The sequence below is a fragment of the Callorhinus ursinus genome, unplaced genomic scaffold (assembly GCF_003265705.2).
Source record: "Callorhinus ursinus isolate GAN/ISIS: 27379988/994484 unplaced genomic scaffold, GSC_fseal_2.0 scaffold3, whole genome shotgun sequence".
Taxonomy (NCBI): domain Eukaryota; kingdom Metazoa; phylum Chordata; class Mammalia; order Carnivora; family Otariidae; genus Callorhinus; species Callorhinus ursinus.
In genome coordinates this window covers 47578970-47590602 of record NW_027397065.1, presented here as the reverse complement: position 1 = coordinate 47590602, position 11633 = coordinate 47578970, and the positions used below count along the sequence as shown (strand labels likewise).

The 11633-nt window shown below is 42.6% G+C and overlaps 1 long non-coding RNA gene across 1 annotated transcript; it reads left to right on the top strand.

Moving 5' to 3' along the window:
• The first annotated feature begins 822 nt into the window (after positions 1-822).
• Positions 823-8992, top strand: LOC141371435 (uncharacterized). Its single transcript, XR_012376389.1, has 4 exons — positions 823-954; positions 4097-4154; positions 7395-7628; positions 8961-8992. It is a non-coding gene; the product is annotated as an uncharacterized lncRNA (long non-coding RNA).
• Positions 8993-11633: the final 2641 nt, after the last annotated feature.

The window sequence follows — 11633 nt, the reverse complement described above, 5'->3', positions numbered from 1 at the left end:
CACCCAGTGGGCCGCTGCTTGCTCCTCCACCCCACCCGTCCCCCCCCTTCCTCTTCCTTCTCCTGGGCCCCTTCTCCTATCCCCCTGCACCCTGAGAGGGCCCTCACCGTCCACTGGGATCTCTTGTATCTATGTCCTTATGGTTTGTACCCACCAGCCCCAGCTCTGGCCTCTGCAGCTGCATGGTTTTCTCCTAGGAAGGTGCTCTGATGTTGGGGGCGACCCTCAGCCACAGGTCACCTCCAAACCACCCCAGTGCCTTCAGCAACTCCCCACACCACGTGGTCTCTGGCCTCCTCCTCATCTTGGCTGTTGCCTTCTGAGTTCCGGGCAGGAAGGTGACCCAAAGTTTGAGAGGGAAGTTAGCTGGCAGCCTGGCTTCAGGAATCTTTTTCTGCCTCTGGATTGAGAGACCGCTAGATCTTACGGAAATCACGCAGGCTCTGGGGTGAGGCAGACGCGGATTACAGTCCCGTCCAACAATGGATCACCTCGCTCAATGCACGAATGTCTCAGCCTCTGCTTTCTCCTCTGTAAAACGGTAGTAATGACCGTAGTAGACAGCTGGGTTTTCTGTTGCCCAGCAGCCCCCCTCCCCATCCCCGGTTTCCTGCAGGTGCCACCCCTCTCCTATGCTCAGCCCAAGCGCTAATTCAGCCCTTGACTCAGGGCCTCGGCAACGGAGCACTTCCCTTACGCCTCCCTCCGGTGACTGGTTCAGGGATGGGCGCGTGGCCCCGTCCAGCCAATGAGAGTCCGGCTGCGGGAGACAGCCGTTTTCAGCAGGTGTGAGGGTGCGAGGGTGTGCGCTGTGAAGTCACTCCTGTCGTTTTGCTCTAATGAAGCAGAAGCATGTCTGAGAATGGAGCAGCCCACGGAGCACAGGCAGGCCAGGAGATAGCGAGATTATTTGAGTTAAGCCGTGCCTGAAGCTAGATTCTTTTCACTTTCCAGGTACCAGTAAATTCCTTGTGGAAGTGTAGTTACCATGGCGGGGGGGGGGGGGGGCGGAGGGGGCGGGAGAGAAACTAAGTCGGATTGTGAAGAGAATGGCCTTGCTTCCTTTGGGGAAGCAGTTGGCCTCCCTCCCTCATTATGGGGTATACCGGCCCCTCAAATCCCTTACTGGAGATACTGGTGGAAGCTCTCCTCCACCCCCCGCGCTGGTGCCCGGCCTCTTCACACCCCTCTGTGCTCACCTCCCAGCTCCCCCGACTCTGCTCTCTCGCCCTGGCCCTCTTAGGTGTTAAATGGGGGGAATTTCAGTCTGGAGTGAATGTTTACAGCTTACTTGAAACCCTTAAAAATAAAAATTCATCATAAACTGACAGATCCTTAAATTTAACTGCGCAAACAGTGCCACTATAATATTTAAAGCTCCGCTTGAATGGCTCTATCAAAACCACATGGGCTCCCACCTGGCTCTCTCCCTTCCACTGTTGAATAGGAGGAATAGGAGGACGTTTATTTGGGCTGAAGGCACAGACCCTCCTTGCTTTGGGTTAACCATTTGTACAGGACCGTTCATGTGACTTGGCCGCCGACGCTAAACCTTGGGCCTCAAGGTTCTGAGTTTCTTCCCCTGCATTCCTACAGAGGACGCACAGCAAGCAGATGAGGGTGGGGGCTTCAGGCTTGCTGGGTTGAATCTTGGTTCTGCAGGTGACTAGCTTGGTGACATTCAGAATATTATCTGTTGGCTCTGTGCCTTGATTTCTCCATCTGTAAAATGGGGAGGGATGATAATTCCTCCCTGTTATGAAGGCTAAATGAGTTAATTTATATAACACACAACCATAACTGGAACATAGGATATCCTCAATAAACATGTACATGTGTGGGACCTCAGGTGCAGAGGGTTGAGTTTATACAACTCCTCAGCATCCAACTGATTCCAGATTGCTATGTCAACTAAACCTCACAAACGGTACAGTCTTGAACATAATAGAACATGTTCTTAGTGGACTTGTGTGGATATTTCATTGGAATCCATAGCTAGGAATAGGATGGTCAGATAATATATATGCAGATACACAATTTGAGAACTGTAAACTATTAACATAACCTTGGCTAATTTTCTCTAAAGCTGTTTATCTGGTTAATTGTCAAGAGTTCCTTTTCATTCTTACTAGTTTCTGACAATGCAAATTATCTTCTTTCATCCGCATCTTTTTTTAAAATATTTTATTTATTTATTTGACAGAGAGAGAGGGAACACAAGCAGGGGCAGAGAGAGAGGGAGAAGCAGGCTTCCTGCTGAGCAGGGAGCCCGATGTGGGGCTCGATCCCAGGACCCTGGGATCATGACCTGAGCCGAAGGCAGATGCTTAATGACTGAGCCACCGAGGCGCCCCTCATCCGCATCTCTTTACTATGTCTATGTTATTCTCCAGTTTAAAAATCCTTAATTTGGGGGGGTGACTGGGTGGCTCAGTCAGTTAAGCAACTGCCTTCGGCTCAGATCATGATCCCAGGGTCCTGGGTTCGAGTCCCACATCGGGCTCCTTGCTCAGCGGGGAGCCTTCTTCTCCCTCTGCCTGCTGCTCCCCCAGTGTGCGCTCTCTCTCTCTCTCTCTCTCTCTCTCTGACAAATAAATAAAAACTTTTTAAAAAATAAAATAAAAATCCTTAATTTTTATATATCCATACCTTTTTCCCTTATGTTAAATGTTTTGTAGCTTTACAGAATTTTTAGTGAGTTATAATGTGTGCACAAAAATGCCTAGAGTTTAAGTTGGATGAGTTTGGACAGGTGTATTCACTGATGTAACACTACCACAATAAAAATACAAAACGTTTCCATCACTCAAGTCAGTTTCCCACAAAAGGCAAATACCATCCTAATTTTCATCATCACAGGGTAGTTTCTCCTGCTCTAGAACTTCACATAAAAAATGGGATCACACATACACTTTTATGGCTGGCTTCTTCACTCTGTGCGTTTTTCAGACTCATTTATGCCAGTGCATGTATCAGTAACTCTTTTATTGTTGAAACGCGCACCATTGTAAGAAGCTGTTTATCCATTCACCTAATTATGGACATGAGGGCTATTTCTATCTTTTGGCTATTGCATATAAAGCTGCTGTAAATATTCACACAAATGTATACACATGTACATACATAATATATATTTTCGTTTTATTCCTAGGAATAGAATTGCTAGGTTACAGGGTAGATGTAGTTTACCTTCAAAAGAAACTGCCAAAGAGTTTTCCAAAGTGGTTTTATCATTTTAAGGTCCAGCCAGAAACGTAAGAGAGTTCCAGATGCTCCACATCCTCACCAATACTTGATATTGTCTGTATTTTTCATTTTAGCCATTCTGGTATATAGTGGGTATCTCATATTGGCTTTAATTTGCTTTTCCCTCTGTCTAATGGTGTTGCACACCTTTCCATGTGCTATGGGCCATTTCTATATCCCTTGCAGGGTATCTGTGCAACTCTTTTGTCCTTTTGTTTTAAATTGGGTTGTCTTTTATTGCTGAGTTTTAAGAGTTCTTATATATTCCAATGCAATTCCTTTGTCATATATATATGACATCAAGCATATATATAGCAAATATTTTCTCCCATCTATGGCTTATCTTTCCATTTTTAAGTGATGTCTTTGGATGATCAGAAGTTTGTTTTTGATGAAGTCTAACTTCTCAAATTTTTAATAGACTATTCTTTTAAAAGCAGTTTTTGGTTCATAGCAAAGTGGAAAGTACAGAGAGTTTCCATATATCTTCTGCCCAGCCCCCACATGCTTATCCTATTGACATCTCTCCAAGAAATATCTGTCTACCCCAAGGTTGAAAATTTTCTCCTCTTTGTTTCTAGAGGCTTTGTAGTCAATGCTAGAGGCTTTAACTTTTGCATTTAGATTTTGATTCATCTGGAATTGGTTTGGGGGTATAGAATGAGGTAGAGATTGAGGGTCACTTTTTTTCACACATATATCTAGTTGTTCCAGCACAATTTGTTGAAAAGTGTTTTCTTTCCCCATTAAATTACTATGGTACTTTTGGTGAAAGTCAGTTGACCATATATATGTGTGAGTTTATTTCTAGACACTATTTTGTTTTATTGATCTATGTATCTATTCTTAGGCCACTACCACGTTGCCTGATTATTGTGGCTTTACAGTGAGTCCTGAAATCGGGTAGGGTAAGTCCTTCAACTTTGTTCCCTTTTTTGAAGGTTGGTTGGAATATTTGAGGTCGTTTACATTTCTATATAAATTTTAGAATTAAATTGTGCTTCAAAGAAATCTTGCTGTAATATTTTAAACATTTTTAAAATTGAAGTATAGTTGACAATGTTACGTTAGTTTCAGGTGTGCAACACAGTGATTTGACAATTCTATACATTATGCTGTGCTCACAAGTGTAGCTACTGTCTGTCACCACACAACACTATTACAGTACCACTGACCATATTCCCTATGCTGTGCCTTTCATCCCTGTGACTTATTCATTCCATAACTGGAAGCCTGTGCCTCCCACTCCCCTTCACCCATTTTGCCCATCCCCCCATTCCTGCCCTTTTGGCCACCACCAGTTTGTTCTCTGTATATATTGGTCTGTCTTTGCTTGTTTGGATTCCACATTTGAGTGAAATTATATGGTATTTGTCTTTGTCTGACTTATTTCACTTAGCATTACAGCCTCCAGGTCCATCCCTGTTGTCATAGATGGCAAGATCTCATTCTTTTTTTATGGCTGAGTAATATTCCGTTCCATACACACACACACACACACACACACACACACACACACACACACACCACAGCTTCTTGATTCATCTATCAGTGGACATTTAAGTTGCTTCTATATCTTGGCTATTGTAAATAATGCTGCAATAAACATAAGGGTGCATTTTTTTTGAATTAGTGTTTACATTTTTGGGGGGTACTCAGTAGTAGAATTACTGTATTGTATGATATTTCTATTTTTAATTTTTTGAAGAACCTCCATACTGTTTTTCCACAGTGGCTGCACCAATTTACACTCCCAACAGTGGATAAGGCTTCCCTTTTCTCCATATCCTTGCCAACACTTGTTATTTCTTGTCTTTTTGATACTAGCCATTCTGACAGGTGTAAGGTAAGATCTCACTGTGGTTTTTATTTGCATTTCCCTGATGATTGATGATGTTGAACATCTTTTCATGTGTCTGTTGGCCATCTGTATGTCTTCTTTAGAAAAATACCTATTTAGGTCTTCTGCCCATATTTATTAGGATTTTTTGAGTTTTTTGGTGTTGAGTTGTGTAAGTTTTTTATGTATTTTTAATATTAACCCCTCATCAGATGTATCATTTGCAAATGCCCTCTTTGTTTCAGTAGGTTGCTTTTGCATTTTGTTAATGGTTTCCTTCATTGTGCAAAGCCTTTTATTTTGTTGTAGTCCCAGTGGTTTATTTTTACTTTTGTTTCCCTTGCCTGTGGAGGCATACGTAGGAGAATGTTGCTAAGGCCAATGTCAAAGAGATCACTGCTTATGTTTTCTTAGGAGTTTTATGGTTTCAGTTCTCACGTTTAGATCTTTAATGTTTTGCAATACTTTTGAATGAGATTATGTTGACTCTATATTATAATTTGGAGAGTACTAATATCTCAACAATATTGAGTCTTCCAATCTGTGAACATAGTATAGCTCTCCATTCTTTGAGATCTGTTTATTTTATCAGTATTTTACAGCTTAATATTATACATCTTTTGACAAATTTATTTATAGGAATTTAATGGGTTTGGGAGCTAATGTAATGGTATTATTTTTTATTTAATTTTTGAATTGTATGAGCTACCATAGAGATAAAATTGATGTTTTTAAAAATATTGACCTTGTGTCCTGAGTTTAGTAGTGTCTATCATAAATTTCTTAAGTTTTCCCACACATAATCATGTGATCTGTGAAAAAAGCCAATTTTAATTCTTTTCCAAATTGTATGCCTTTTATTAATTTTTCTTTTATCATTGCAATGGCTAAAATAATCACTTTATTTTTTTTAAGATTTTTTTTATTTATTTATTTGACAGAGAGACAGAGAGCACAGGTAGGCAGAGGGGCAGGCAGAGGGAAAGGGAGAAGCAGGCTTTCTGCTGAGCAGGGAGCCTGATGCGGGGCTCGATCCCAGCATCCTGGGATCATGACCTGAGCCGAAGGCAGTCGCTTAACCAACTGAGCCACTCAGGTGCCCCTAAAATAATCACTTTAATGTTGAATAGGAATAGTGATAGGGGATGTCTTGGCTTTGTTCCTAATTACTTCCCAGAGACGTTGTAGTTTTTGTTATGAATGGTATCGTATTTTTAAATTGTATTTTCTAGTTGGTTATTGCTGGCACAGAGAAATGTTATTAATTTTTATAGGTGGAATTGATTTTTCTAAGTCAATAAACATAGTCACTGCAAATGATGATAGTTTTATCTTTTCCCTTTCAATCCTTACATCTCTTAATTATTTTTCTTCTCTTATAGTTTTGGTCAATTCTCCCAGTACATATCTAAGAACAACTCTTGTGAAATAGGAAGGACTTGAAGCTGTTTTTATTTCTTTTTTTGTTTGTTTGTTTCAAGTTTTTATTTAAATTCCAGTCAGTTAACATATAGTGTAATATTAGTTTCAGGAGTAGAATTTAGCGATTCATCACTTACATACAACACCCAGTGCTCATCATAACAAGTGCCCTCCTTAATCCCCATCACCCATCTAGCCCATTCCTCACCCACCTCCCCAAAGCTGTTTTTATTTCTGTTTTTAAAAATGAGGAAACTGAGGCCCAGAGAAATCAGTTTATTTGTCCAAGAGCTCATAAATAACTACTGTTTAAGAAATACAAATGTAGTTTTAAAAATAAATAATCTAAATTCCTTGAAGCAAATTTAGAAAATAGAGGCAAAAAGAAATCAAATATACATATAGTGGTCATTCAAAGATTAAGTGCTATTAATATTTTGGGTTATAGCTTTCCCGACTGTTAAAAATGCATATTTATTTTAAGATTATACAGTAATGCTGTTTTATAATGTGGTTTTCCACCGAGCAATTATCATAAATATATTTTCAAGTCAATGAGTACATTTAATATTTGCATAATATTCCATCTTGTGGCTGTAACATAGTTAAGCATTGAGTTAAACATTCCACAATTGCTAGACACCTACTTTGGTTCCAGTTTTTCACACTTAAAAACAACTGTGAAGAATTTCATTGTGACTAAATTTTTACCCAGATAACTATGCCATTTTCTTTAGTACAAATTCTTAAAAGTGGAATTGCTAGGTCCAAGGTTATACAGAAGGTTCAGGCCCTTGATAGCTGCTGGTAAGACACGACTTTTAACAGGTGTATAATAGATAATGAATAATTCTGTGTTGACTTTTTTTCCTTTCCCCTCATGTAGGGTCCGCTGATCTTCTCACTGGCTGTCTCCATCCTCTATCCTTCCCTAACTGGGACATCCCAAGTCTGATCTTTCCTCAACCCCATTTTAGTCATCCAACAACATCCAATAGTTATGTGTTGAAAACCTACTGTTTTCCAAGTTCTGGAGGTACATTGATGAACAAGACAGAGTCTTATGTTCATGGAGCTTGCATTCTAGTGTGGAGAGACAGATAATAAATATAACAAATAGGTAAGCTATATGGCATAGTCGAAGATGCCAAGTCATATGGTGAAAAGAAAACTAGAGGTGGACGATGGGGAGCAGTAGTGGCAAGCGATGGGGAGACAGTTTGTAGTTTTACAAAGGAGGGTCAGAGTAGGTCTCTGAGCAGGAGACACTTGATCAGACTTCATGGAGATAAGGAGGGAGGGGGAAGAACATTCCAGGCAGAGGGATCAACAAAGGCCCTAAAGCAGGAACTTTCCCTGTATATCAAAAAAGAGCAAAATCAGTGTGGCTGTAGCAGAGCTAGGACTAGAGAAAAAATACAGAGATGAGGTCAAGGGGGCCTGGGAGGAATGACCATATACAGGAACTTGTGAGGTTATGTAAAGACTTTGGCTTTTGCTCTTAGTTTGAAGATTTTGAGCACAGGAATGCCATGGCCTGACTTTCAATTTGCAAGAATCACTCTGATTGTTAAGAACACATGGTAGAAACTGGGAGATCACCTAGGAATCTCCTGCAGTGATCCAGCCAAGGAATGATAGTGGCTCAGACCTGGGGCTGGCTGTGGAGGTGGTAAGAAATGGTCAGTCTGTGCATGTCTGAAGGAAAGCCAATATTTACTGTGGAATGTGTGGTTATCTTCCGGTTGGCCTCTCTGGATTCAGTCTCTGACTCTCCCCATCATGCTCTGTGCCCTGGGAGGCCGACCTGTATGAACTGCATCGAGTCTCCTTGCCTTCTGTTTCCCACTGGATTTGGCTGAAAGGAGTACTGGCGGGGCATCTGAGGGAAGGAGGAGTGTGAGCCTGGGACACATTTCCTCGACCCCTCCTTGCTAGTTTGGCTGCGTCTTCTACCAGGGGCCGCAGCTCTGAGTAGACCGCCCACTCCAGAAAGTTGCTCATCTGACTTGGAGAATGTTTCCTCCCTTTACCCCCCTAGACGGTAACACCTCGCTGCTCTTGCCAGCCCTGGAGTACTGCACTGGGACTGGTCGCTTTTCCAACACCCCGCCCATAAATGTGTGGATAGTCCTTTTCTTACATTCTCCTCAAATCACCCAATTTGAGTGTGCCACCTCTTTTCTTCAGGGATGCTGACTGGTAGGTTGGACACAGGTCATGAATGAAAGTAGAGTTGGCTGCAAGACCCAAGGTTCACAGGTTCTTCCTTTCCATACAACTCTGTGCCCCAACCCGGCCAAGGTGGCTTTGGGGCCTTCATTCCCCTTGGAAGTAACCAAATTGCATGGAACAGGAACCTGCTTCTCCCTCTGCCGCCCCCCACCCCATGCTCTCTTGTGATCTCTCGTGTTCTCTCTGAAATAAGTAAAATCTTTTTTTTTTTTTTAAGTGGAAAGTAACAGGAAACATGGTCCCATCCTCCCACCCCCAGATCTCCAGACAATGGCTGGTATGGAAAGAGCACTAGACAATGAGTCAAGAGGCTCCCTGGTCTGCTTTCTATGGATTTACCTCCCTGAGCAACCGTTAGCAGGTCGCTTGACTCCTCAGAGCTTCAGGTTCCTCATCTATAAAATTGGCAATAATAAAACCAAACTCAAAGAATTGTGGGTAAGAATCAAATAACAATGCCTGGCTCCAGAGCATGTGATCTGCTGTGTGAGCTGAGAGGCAGAAGACCAAAATTTGTATTCCGACCTCGTGGTTCACAAGCCGCATGACCTGGAGGAAGCTTCGGAGCCTGAGCTGCCTCACCTATGAAATGGAAGTCATGTTAACATCTACTCCAGTGCAAGAGCCCACGTGGGACTGAGAGGCTGTTATGCCTGAAGGTGTTCAGTAAGCGTTCCGCAGCTAATGAGTACTGTTATTCCCTTCTCCCCTTCTGTGAAATGAGGGGCTCAAACTTCCTCATACACAAGCTAACTTTCTTTTAATGATGCTAAGTCTTAATTTGATTAGGTAGTTTTTCAAGATTATACAAAAATGTATACGTGATGTAATAAACTTTCATGTAGCCACTACCAGCTTAAAAAATAAACCTCATCAGAGTAGTTTATATATTAAAAAAATGATTTGGGGGGTTTTAAAGATTTTATTTATTTATTTATTTATTTATTGAGAGAGTTGGGGAGGGGTGCAGAGAGAGAGAGAGAGAGGGAGCGTCTGCAGCAGACTCCCTGCTGAGTGCGGAGCCAGATACAGGGCTCGATCCCACAACCCTGAGATCATGACCTGAGCCAAGATCAAGAGTCAGATGCTCAACTGACTGAGCTACCCAGGCACCCCAATTTTCAGGGTTTTAAAATTTTATATAATTGGTACCATGTTATGACTTTATCTGCAACTTGTTTTGGTTTTTCCCCCCAACAACATGTTTGTGAGATTCACCCATTTCGACATGTGTAGATCTTGTTTTTTAATTTTCACTGCTGTATGGTATTACATCGTATGAATTTGCCATGATTTATTCATCCCTTCTCTCGTGGATGGACATTTCCAGTGTTTTCCACCTTGCGGGGGGCCCCAGAAAATGTTGCGCTGAACATCCTGATAACATCCTCCTTGTGCCCACAGCCAGGTTTCCACGTCTGAGGGAGTGGCTTTTCAGGCCTGCCAGGTGCGGGTGTGAGCCCAGTTGAGAAGGGTGACTGGGGAGGGAGGCTGGCTTGCGGGTGGGGTGGAAAGGAGGAATGGGGAGCTGAATCTTATTTAACAGGTTTTGAAGGCTTTGTAAGTGACAGCTCTTAAAACACAATATTTTGAAGATTTAAGTGTAAATGAATTGGAGCCATATGGATTCCATTTGCCTTAAATTACACAGGACTTAGAGTGGGGCTCGGTGCTCCAGGGCAAAGGTGCAGGCCTTGCATGGGTTGTCTCCCTTGCTTGCCAAGGGCCTGGATTTATCCAGAGGCTCTGGCTGCAGAGGAGGGCAAACGCTAACCACCCAGGGCCCTGGGATGCCCTAGTCCTATTTCTTACTCTGCCCCTGCTTTGCATGTGGCCTTGGGCCAGATGTCCTGCTCCTCTGGGTGTTAGTTTCCTTATTTGTAAAATGAAATGTCTAAGAGGTGGCATAGCATAGTAATTAAGAGCCTGGGTTTGAAACCATCCTTTAACTGCTTTCTGGCTGTGAGACCTTGGGCAAATTGCTACTCAGCCTTTTTGTGCCTCAGCTCCCTCATCTGTAAAATGGGAATATAATAGTAGCCACCTCATAGGTGGTTGTGAGAAATAAATTGGCTAGTACTGCACCCAGAGGGTGCCTGGCTCCTAGTAAGCACTCGGTTGGTACCACTTTTGTTTTGTCTTTATGGTCCTTAGCAAAGATGGGTCCAACTCTGATTTTCCCTGGCACTCCCAGGCAGAGATGATGAAAGTGAGTCTGAGAAATGACACAGGGTTACATGGTGTCCAACCACTTCCCATTCTTTCAGCAACGACATTTCCGTTATGTGGCTATTAATTCATATCATTTTCTTAAGAGAGAGGGAGCGGGGCAGAGGGAGAGGGAGAAAAAGAATCCTAAGCAGGCTCCATGCTCAGTGTGGAGCCCCATGTGGGGAAACCATGAGATATGAGCTGAAATCAAGAGTCAGATGCTTAAATGACTGAGCCACCCAGGCGCCCCTAATTCGTGTTATTTTAAATGTGAATACATACACATACCCTTATAAAATGGATCATGCTGAGTTACAATCTGCACTTTTTTGGGAAGATTTTCTTTATTTATTTAGAGAGAGAGAGCATGAGCAGGAGGGAGGGGCAGAGGGAAAGGGAGAAGCAGACTCCCGCTGAGCAGGGAGCCCAATGTGAGGCTCAATCCCAGGACCCTGAGATCATGACCTGAGCTGAAGGCAGACACTGAACTGACTGAACCACCCCGGCGCCCCTACAATCTGCTTTGTTAACTTTCACAATACCACATCTCCATTTCTACGTCATGAATATCCATGTAGGACATTTTTCTGGATGTAAATAGGAGCTCAGTAAACCAACACGTAGCAAGCACTTCCCATGTACCAGCTTCTGTGTTAGATAATTTCCACGCATGTCCTCA